Source organism: Nycticebus coucang, chromosome 1, assembly GCF_027406575.1.
Source record: "Nycticebus coucang isolate mNycCou1 chromosome 1, mNycCou1.pri, whole genome shotgun sequence".
Lineage (NCBI taxonomy): Eukaryota > Metazoa > Chordata > Mammalia > Primates > Lorisidae > Nycticebus > Nycticebus coucang.
Window position 1 is genome coordinate 109,663,042 of NC_069780.1, and position 11,570 is coordinate 109,674,611.

Genomic DNA, 11,570 nt, shown 5'->3' on the forward strand with positions numbered 1-11,570 from the left:
GTTTTCTTTCATTGCACTCTCCTTGTTTAGTTTTGGTTTTCTGGCCTCAAAGAATCAGTTTGGAACAAATTTCCTTTTATTCAGGTTTTTAAAATAGTTTGAGAAGAATTGGTTATTATTTGTTTTTGTAGTTCTCTTTTTTGGTAGAATCCAGCAGTGAAGTCATCAGATCTTTTAGATTTGGGGTAGTTCCCATGTTTTCTCCATCCACAGAGACCTGGGCCACATCTACGTTGAAGACACGTGTTCCTTTCCCTCAGGACCTTGACACTGACCTGAGAAGGTGCAGGCAAGGCTCCAGCATGATTTGGGTTCTGTGTCCACTGCATGAAGAGGGCTCCTGTCTGTGGAGCTGGCAGTAGAGGAAGCATCTTAGGCCTCTCCGGATGTTTTTCATACACAGTGAGTGCAGAATCTTTGTTGTTCTCATGTGTCTTGTTATCATTTTATCAATAATTATTTTGGGATAGTCTTCATGAACTGAGGGATTTTTTGGATTAAAATTATAGGTTTGCTATAGTAACTTTGACAGACTGGGGATTTTTTTTCCTGGGGAGAATTTCCAATATAGAATCAGAGGGGAACATGTACACAGTTGAGAAATGAGTATAAAATCATTGGCTCAGGAATTGGACACAGGCCAGTGTTTAGCTGTGCCACTGTTGAATTCTGATATGAGTCTGTCTGTATATGCTTCTATAATTGGTTTAATAATTTATTTTCCTTTAATTTTAAATAAATGGAAAATGTATGAATAAGTGCATCAAAGCACAAGTATTATTTTAACTTTGAATGTTTACATTAAAACTAGAATTTCTAATAGTCATATTTCCTGGCTTTTGAGGAAGCTTCACTTAACAATAACATTTTAGGCAAATACTTATTAGGTTATGTCATCTTCAGATGTGATTATTGCCATGATTACTGTTTTCTTATGACTCTTGGTCATCTCAAATTTTTACTAAAATATTTGCCCAAATATTCGTTATAAAGAGCTCACTTTTAATAATGTTGCTCAAAACATCCATGAATTATGGCCTATTGCATGAGGGATCACGGAGTGGCTGTCATCACAGGTGTAAGCTTGCTACTGAAATGGTATGAAAGCAAGAAATGGCTACAAGCTCACAGTGTCAAGTAGCAATATTCTTTATTTCCAGCCAGCTTAAATAGTCAGCTAGTCACGTACACACTGTTGATCTATAATCACAGAGTACTTTACAAAACATATTGTAAAACTTGATTAACATTTTCTTGGTGCTGCCAATCTACTGATCAATTGATATTCATTTTTCTAACCCCAAAATAACTATCACATGAGACACACATCAGCTGCTTTACTCGTGAGCCAATAAGTCACAAGACCACAATAAAAAAAGAGTAGATTGTTTCTTTAAATCTCTGGAAACCCATAACAATTTGAGGGGACGAAACTCAGTTTCTTGCTTAACCATGGTCTGGAGGCTGTTCAGCATATTGATTACATGATTTGCATGCATCAGCCTCTGGGCTGTATCTCTGGGAGTGGAGTTTTCTGCTCCAAACCCCGCAGGCTTAACAGCTGCATACTGAGGCAGCCAGGCCTGCAATGAAACCTTGGTCAGCAAAAGATTGAAACTGCTTTTCTCAGGCAGCTTGGGCACAGAGCATATAGGCTTTTAGCCTATATTTCCCCTTTCTTTTTGTGATGAGTGACATTTAAATTGGTCATAATCAAAGCAAAAATAGCTGCATACCTCTCATTAACTTTCTTATTTTGATTAACTCTTCTACAAATAATATATAAAATTAAACTTAAAATTAACAACAAAGCAAATGAAGTAACAGAACTTTCAATGAGCCCATGTATTTTTGGCATAGGATTCATTTGCTCAGTACCATCAGCAATACCTTGTAGAATTTGATCACCATCTATTTTTTGCAACTTACTTTGGAAAGTAGAATTCACTTCATGTTGCAATTCTACAATTTCATTAGTCAAATACTTATGATTTAACAAATGCTTTTTAACTTTGTCTCAAGGGAACTTAGTTGCATAATACGTGACAGAGGTTATACAAAATGTTGTCATATTCCAATCACATTTAAATATGCTTTTATTAAAATTAAAATTAAAAAACACATTTAATTGACTTGTTTCTTTAAACTAACCAATTCATCTCTAAGCATTACAACAACTTGTTCAAGATCTGATATCTCATTATACAATTCTGTATCTATCTGTTTTTGAGCAGTCCATAATTGTTCAGAGTTCTTGCGCCAATCGGCAAAAAAGTTCTGTGTTTTGACCTCTTGAGTCAGTGCAATATCAGCAGTGGCAGCCGTAGCAGTCACAGCGATGATACCCAAGATGACAGCTATCAGCAGCCCAATAAAACTCTTGCTTCTTTTCAAAATGTGATCTTCTAGCAACTGCAACACTGACAGGGCAGGTGATTCTTCCCATTGATGAGCTAGGTTGACTGGAAGCCACACACCAGTGCATGCCCATAGAAAATACAGCTATTCCTTAGAAGGATCAAAACTGATAGAATTATTCATACAAGTGAACATTTGACATTTTGAACAAAAAAGCTCTTATGTGGCTTTATTTCAAGTAATATTGCCTTTCAGCCTCACAAAAGGCAATTGTAAGCAAACTTGAATATTTCTTATTTCTTTTACCTCAAACTTCATTTCAAAATGATGAGTACCAGAATGTTGATATAAACCTCTGTCCAAGCTTTAATGGGTTGCAAGGCAGCAGCAATCTTCCACAGATGACTTTGTTTATGGTAAGTTGCTATCTCAGGAGAAGGGGAGGAAAATCCCCCGTTACCCCATTTCATGGTACCAGACAACACCATACTTACTTTGTCCTTTTTTTTTCTTTTTTTTTAAATTTTTTTATTAAACCATATCTGTGTACATTAATGCTATCAAAAATCACATTATAACAAAGATATTTGTACCAGAATGTTTATTGCAGCCCATTTCATAATTTCTAAGTCATGGAAAAAGCCCAAGTGCCCATCTATCCATGAATGGATTAATAAATTATGGTATATGTACACCATTTATTATGCAGCCTTAAAGAAAGATGGAGACTTTACCTCTTTCATGTTTACATGGATGGAGCTGGAACATATTCTTCTTAGTAAAGTATCTGAAGAATGGAAGAAAAAGGGATTACACTTTGTCCTTATTAAAAGGAAATTTGTATCTATCCAATGGTAAATTAAATGGGACTGAGTTTCCTGAAGCATCTACTAAAGTGACCATTGGTCCCCAGTCCACAACTTCACCGTTTTTAGTGTTAACCAACATAAAAGGAAACTTTCCTTTACATTTATCCAATTAATCCAGTCTTTAATTTCCTTAAAGGAATACATAGAACAAGGTGGCAATTCAGAGTCAACTAAAGCATTACCAGTATTATTTTTATGTAAAGAGTAAGCACTTAACATTAACATTTCTTGCACCATATCTTTAGTATCTGATTGATCAGGTTTGTGATCAAAAATACTGATCCAAGACTGTAAAGCTAAATCTAAACGAGCTAAAATCTATTGCTTTTGTGGCTTATACCCAAAGCAAATAGGTGGACAAGTTACTCCAGTGGTGTAATTAACAATTACTGTGCCTTTTTCCTCAGGCTTAAAAGATCCTCTAGTATTATAAGGACCTGGGAGCCATGATGAGTCATTAATATATATATATATGCACAGTAGGTTCCAACCAACTTACTCCTCTTGATATAGGAGGGTTGGGGACATAAGTCCAATATTCAAATTTTTGTCCAGAAACTGGAGCAAGAATAACAGCTAACGTGGCAAAAAAAAGATTGGCAGGTGTAAATTCTGGCCGGGTCTGCATAACCACTTGTTTAGCTTTATTACCCAGATGTTGTAGTTGCTCCATTGTTGCCAGTTTCAGATTCTTCCTGTGGTTTATTCCTTGTCATCTCCACCTTTTGATCTTCTCAGTTAGAGACATTCTTTGAAACCAGGACATTATCTCCCTCAGGTGATTCTTTTCTTTCTCCATTATTGACTGGAGCTTGACATTGCTTCAAATTCTTATCTGGAACCCAAAGTGTAGTATTTCCTGTAGAAATATAAGCATAACCTCTCCCCCATCGTATAACATTAGCCAGGACCCACTCATTTTTTAATGGGTCCTTATAGTAAACTGGTTGATTTAGGGGCAGTGATGTTATAGTTATCCAATGCTTAAAATCAGGTGTTTCATCTTCTTCATTTAAATTTTAAAAATTTAAAGTAAAAAGAGATGAAGTATTCCATTTCTGAGAGATATAGTATAACCCTCTCCCCATTTCCTTTGCTTAATTAACATTTCTTTTAATGTTCTATTTTATCTTTCAACTTTGGCTTGATCTCTGCTATTACCAGGAATGCCAGTAATATGTTTTATGTTATGTAATTTTAAAAAGCTCTGACATTTTTTAGAAATATAATCAGATCCATTGTTTGTTTTAATTGAAGTAGGCTTTCCCATAACTGAAAATGCTTCTAAAAGATGAGTAATAGCAGCATCTGCTTTTTCTGAAGCTAATGCAGATTCCCAAGATAAATGTGAATATCTATCAACGGAATGATGAATATATTTCAATTTTCCAAACGCTGAAAATTGAGTTACATCTATTTGCCGTAATTGGTTAGATTTTAAGCCTCTAGGATTTACTCCTATTGGCAAGTAAGGAACAGTTAATGATTGACAAGTAGGACATGATCAAATAATCGCCCTTGCTGATTGCCATGAAATACTATGTCTTCTTTTTAATGCTTTAGCATTATATGATACAAAGCATGTTCTTGTTGAGCTGTGACTACAGATACAATTAATTGATCGATTGCCTGATTTTCTTCAGCAATGGGTCCTGGTAAATTAGAGTGAGCTCGAATATGTGTAATATATAAAGGAAATTTGAGATTTCTGATTAATTGTTGTAAGGAGAGGAATAACATGTTAATATCCTCTGCATTAGTAGGCAAAGTAACTGTTTCAATTTTTTGAACAACATGAACAGAATATACTGAGTCACTGACCAAGTTCAAAGGCTGATCAGCATAATCAGTTAATAACATAATAACAACATACAATTGTGCCTTTTGTACAGATGTATAAGGAGATTGTGGAAATTTTTGAATATTAGGTCCTATATATTCAGAAATTCCTAATTTGTTAGCATCTGTATAAAAAGTTTGAGCTTCAGGTATGGGTTCTAATTTAACAATTTTTGGCAAAATCCAAGAACTATTTTTAAGGAATTGAATTCTTTTATCTTGGGGATAATGATTATCAATTATTCCTACATAATCTGACAAGGCAATTTGGCACTCAGTTTTAAGCATTAATAAATCATTAATTTGATTATTAGTTAATGGTACCATTTTATCTGGGTCTCTTCCTACTAACTGTCTAAGTCTTTGCCTGCCTTTTAAAAATATAGTAGCCATTTTGTAAATATAAGTTTCCATTTTCTTGGTACCTTTATTAGGCAAAAAGCACCATTCAACAAATGCTGAGTCTTTAACTATTAGTCCAGTTGGTGAATGGATAGAAGGAAACACAAAAATAAAAAAATTATCAATGTCTGAAATATGGTTTAATTGAGCATTGTAATTCTTTTTCTGTTCTGGAGTTAAACTTCTAGGCCTATTTAAATTAGGATCTCCTTCTAAAAGTGAGAAAAGGTTTTTAAGTGCATACGTTGATATGCCTAGAGTAGGTCTAATCCAATTAATATCTCCTAATAATTTTTTAGACTCATTAAGAGTCTTCAAAGAGTCTCTACGAATTTTAACTCTCTGAGGAATTATATTTTGGGCTGTAATTCTATATCCTAGATATTCCCATGTTTCCTGAGTTTGAATTTTATCCTCTGATTTTTGTAAACCATATTCCTCAAATTTTTCTAGGGCAACTTGAAACATTTTTTGTAGTATTTATAAGTCAGGGTGAGTAAACAAAATATCATCCATATAGTGTAAGCCTATTCCTTCTGGAAAAATTTTTCTAATGACTTCTAATGATTGGTCTACATATAATTGACACAAGGTGGGGCTATTGAGCATCCCTTATGGGAGAACTTTCCAATTAAATCTTTTAGCCAGGGTGGCACCTGTGGCTCAAGGAGTAGGGCGCTGGCCCCGTATGCCAGAAGTGGTGGGTTCAAATGCAGCCCTGGCAAAAAAAAAAAAAAAAAAAAAAAATCTTTTAGTCGGCCTTTCTGAATTTAAAGCTGGCACGGTAAATGCAAACTGCTTAGCATTCTGAGGTTGTAAAAGAATTGTAAAAAAACAGTCTTTTAAATTAACGATAATAATAGAATAATGTTTTGGAATTAATGTGGGGTTGGGAATACCTGGCTGAAGAGTACCCATAGATTGGATAATTGCATTGACTTTTCTTAAATCAGTTAACATTCTCCATTTTTCAGACTTTTTCTTGATGACAAAAACAAGACTATTCCAAGCACTTGTGGTTGGTTGTATATGGCCTTCTTGGTTGTATATGGCCTGCTTGGAGTTGTTCAACTAATTGATGTAGCGCCTCTAATTTTTCCAAAGAAAGGGGCCACTGTTCAACCCAGACAGGCTTGTCTGCCTTTCACTTTAGTGGCAGGGTGAAGCGCTGCACAGGAGCCCCTATGGAAAATCCGCTGGAGGTGTAGGTAAACCAAGTCCAATTTTGTAGTTTCCTAGTCTGGTAACCTCTGACACTCGTGGGGATAGGGAGTGTAGGGTTATAACCCATATTAAGCATAATATTCATTTTTTTTTTTTGCTTTAAAAACTATATCTATTTTCTTTTTTCTTTTTTTTGCCAATAATATCCAATAATTTTTATTTATTTATTTATTTTACTTTTTTTTTATTAAATCATAACTGTATACATTGATATGATCATGGGGCATCATACATTCGCTTCATAGACCATTTGACACATTTTCATCACAATGGTTAACATAGCCTTCCTGGCATTATCTCAAGAATGGAAGAAAAAGTACCCAATGTACTCAGCCCTACTATGAAACTAATCTGGGGCTCTCACATGAAAGCTATAACCCAGTTACAACCTAACAATAGGGGGAAGTGGGAAAGGGAGGGGAGGGAGGGGGGTGGTGGGTAGAGGGAGGGGGATCAGTGGGATCATACCTGTGGTGCATCTTACAAGGGTATTTGTGAAACTTGGTAAATGTAGAATGTAAATCTATTTTCATTTTAAGAAACAATAACCATATTTTTCAAGAAAAGACATTCAGTTACTACCTTAAAGTTCAAGTTCCATCATCTTAATATATAAACACACCTGGATACGAGATTAAAAAAAAAAAATCACACATACACACAAGCTCTAGGTAGAGCCATAATAAACAAATTCATTTTATAAAGAAAATTTTAACTGAAAAGCCACAATAGATGGAAAAAAAAAAAAAAAGAAAGGATATTACTTGGTAAAATCCAGTGACATCTACAATAGTTTTACAGCACATTTAAGCATTCTAGGGTTTTATATCTTCACCTGCCTTCCATTTCTTACTTGCTCCTTATAAAACTGCCAATTACATAGTTGTGACCTCAAACCTAGCCCTAATCTTAATATCATAGCCTTAGTTAAAAAATGGTTTTGTTTAAAACACAATGCCCAACCAAATAGGGAAAAAAAAAATCTAAGCAGCAATATGTAGTTATACCTAACAGTTATTCATTATGTGGGAAGTGTTTTTAGGATGATATCTAGAATGCACTTGCTTTGTGAGTCTCCTCAGTAATCAAACTGGCTTACACCAATAATACTGCCAAGTCTTAAAAGCAGTAAAGTGAAAGAAAATATATGAAAGAGCACATCTACATCTTACAGAACTCCCATTAAGCTGTCAATGACATCTATGCAATTTGCCTCTTTTCCACACAGTATTAACTACTACCAAGAAAGAAAAGATGAAATTAAAAGTAATGATACTGAACTCAATTGTTTGAAGCCAGTGCCCCACATCTGGGGAAAAGTGCATTTAGTTCAGCAGCAATACAGCAGTGTGAAGATATTGTACTTAGACACATATATTCCAGAATTGAAAGATGTACAAGGCAAGTCAAGATATAAAACCATAGTACACTGTTAAATAACATTGAAACGTATATATATTGCAGTTTTCAAAGAAAGACATTCATGTCATTGTACAAGGATAGGGAGAAATCCTTAAAGTTACCTACTGTAGTTTATGATATAATAAATACATATCTATATAGCGTTATATATACATATATAGAATGTGTTTATATGTAATTTGTTTGCCAAATTATTCTGTTAGTTCTTGTGAATCTGCAACTTTCAGGAATGAGAAAAGCTCCTTTTTGCTACAAGTTTTTGTTCTCCAAACTTAAAAAATATAGGTAGACTAAAAACGGTCTCAATATGCTCCTTTACCCAAAGATTCATTTGAGGTACTTTGCTTCAAAACTCATTAGAGAAGCACAACTAAAGAAATTCTAGATTTTTTACTATATCTTTTCACTTTGCCAGTAGTTTTAACCAGCAAATACCTTTTCTTATTTAAACCAGCTAATGTGAATTCTTTAACAGAGAATTTAAACTCTAGATTTGACAGATTAAAACAGAGCCAATCAGAATAAAAAAAATAAAATACAATAACAACAATCCAGTGATTTACTCTGACTGTAAACAATACATAAGATTTAAATCTCAAAATAAGTTAACGAAAAATTCTACCATCAGGGCCAAACACTACTATAAAGATATGACAATTGGCAAGAGGAAAAATATATATATGAAAAGTTGTAACAAAATTTTTGCCAATTATTTTTCTTAAGAGAAGTATCTCTAACCATACTACCTCTGTTCCTTAAATTTAATAACTTCATAATTTGTTGACAAATGTTTTAACCAAACTGGCATATCAGATAACATAACAGAAAAACATCCATCAAATTCAGCAAAGAAAACTTATATTATCCTTTTGTACTGATTAAAAAAAAATCTAAATGGCTATAATTCCTCTATTAACAGAAACACATAATGCAATATTTATAAATCTGCCATATATATCAATATCTACATAAATAGATACAGATACAGATATGAAACATCAATGGCTGTCTATTTTTGAACAGTGTGTGGGACGAGCAGACTTGTATCAGACCATGGCACGATATGGATCCTGCATTTTTAGGAACTGAATGATGAAAGAAGGCCCCCCCAGCAACAATCTGAGGTGGAAGGTGGCTGAGTGGACAGTTCTCAATACTCATGATTGAAAGTTTGCTGCAGAGAGCCAGCTCAAAAGGCTATGTAGGTTGGGGTTGGTACTCAAATACAGTTCTTCTAGGTTCTCCAGTGTACCAATTTCCTCAGGAAGATGAGTAAGTAGGTTCTCTCCAAGGCCAAGATGTGTGAGATTGGTAAGTTGACCAATGCCTCTGGGAAGAGTGGTCAACTGGTTGTTTGTCAAGACTAATTTCTGTAAATCCTTAAGATAAGCAATTTCATTTGGCAAGGATTCCAATTTGTTCTCCTCTAGATCCAACTTTCTTAACTTTCTAGTGTTTCCAAGACCATGGGGAAGCTTCTTTAGAAGATTGTTTGATAATATTAGAACCTCAAGAGACATGAGACCAGACACATCCTCAGGAATCTTTGTCAGCTGATTAGTGGCTAAATTCAATTCTACCATACTGGTCCGAGTTCCAAAATCCAAGGGAAGTGATGTTAACTGATTGTCCTTCATATGGAGCTTACTTAATACTTTTGCTCTGGAGAAGATTCCAAATGGAATTTTATTGATTCGATTGTGTTCCATATTGAGAGAATAGATGGTAGAAAACTGAGATGGCCCACCCACTAGATATAACTGGAAGCAATTTCTAGCTAAAGTCAAACTATTCAGTTTCATGAAACTTGATAAAAGACTCTCTGGTAAAGTAGAAATGTTATTGTTCTCTAAATTTAATTCTTGAAGTGCACTGCATTTTGCTAATGATCTGGATATTGCTGATAGTCTGTTACATCTCAGGCCAAGACCACTTAAACTGGACAGGTTTCCTAAAGTATCTGGGAGATCTATCAGTTCATTGTGCTGCAAGTCAAGGTTGGTTATCTGTGTGCAGTTTCCAATCTCCTTTGGAAGGTGTTCAAGTTGATTGTGAGCTACATCCAGCGTAATGAGGTTATATAATTCACCAATTTCAGCAGGTAGTTGTTTTATTTTGTTCTCTCGAATGCTAAGCGTGCTGAGTTTTGACAGATTTTTGATATCCTTTTCCACAGTAGTTATATAATTAAAGCAAAGGTATAGAGTGGTGAGGGAATCCAACCTATACACCACTGAAGGAATTTCTGTCAGTTTATTATGCCATAAATCAAGCATCCACAGGTTCTTCAAGTTATCAAGAGAGTCAGGCAAACTGGTAAGTGAATTTTCACTTAACGCCAGTGTCATGAGATTTACTAGGCAGCCCACCTTTGCTGGAAGGGACTGTAATTTGTTGCTGTATAAATAAAGTTCTGTTAATTGAGTCAACTCTTTGATTGATGATAGAAATATGTGTATAGATCTCTTGGATAAGTCCAAATGCATTCAATTCTCTTCCCGGCATTTTTTGAGCTCCTTAATCATCTCTGCATTACTGGATTTTTTCCTAGTCCCAGGTGCTGGATTTGGCCATTGGATCGTATTGTCAACTGAAAATGCAACCCCTGGTTGGGGAGCACTAGAGTCCTTCTTTCCATCTTTGGAAAGTTTCCCTTTGGTCTTAGGTTCTTTTTCTTTGCTTTCTTTCCCAAAACCTCCAGAGGCTTCTGCCTCCTTTTCTCTTTCCTTGGCTGATGGTACTTTGGGATCTTTTTCTTTAGAGTCTTTTTCTTTTCCTAAACTACTACTCATGGTAACTCAATCTTGAACAAAAATAACATGAACTCCTTTTATTTTATTTGTCAGAAATTGGAATTCAGAGATGAAGAGATGAAGATCCTATACAATCAAAAATGTGTTGGCTGGAAGAAGTAATCAGCATGGAATAACATCCATCTGTTACATGTTGGATCTAAAAGCACTATGCCCATTTTTGATAACTCACTCCAACTGGTAAAATAGTGCTGGTCAATTAGTGATTCATTAGAATTCCATCAAGAACCCCGACTCTGCCATCCTCCTTGCTCACCCTCCTTCCTCCTCCTAAGCATAATATTCTTAGCCTCATTTGAAATGGTAGGAATAGTTAACATAACACCCCACTGTTGTAACAAGTATCTTCCCCACAGGGAGGCAGCAATTGGGGCTATGTATGGATGTAAACTGCCTGCCTGACCATCAGGGCCTTTGCATTCTAATTGATCAGCACTTTGTTCTATGTCTATCATTATTCCTAAGCCAATAAAGGTTGCTTTTACTTTGGGTTTTGACCAATTTTCTGGCCACATGTAAGAGACAATGATTGATACATCTGCTCCTGTGTTTATGAGCCCTTTTATTTGCACGTTGTCCTTAAAGTACACAGTGCACTGAGGACACAAATCATTGAGGAAAGTATGCCAAAGACCTGTTTTCC

General features: G+C 35.1%; 1 pseudogene; it reads right to left on the bottom strand.

Annotated features, from left to right (window-relative positions):
* Positions 1-9,160: 9,160 nt before the first annotated feature.
* On the bottom strand, positions 9,161-11,191 carry LOC128589057 (leucine-rich repeat protein SHOC-2-like; annotated as a pseudogene).
* Between the last annotated feature and the right edge of the window lie 379 nt (positions 11,192-11,570).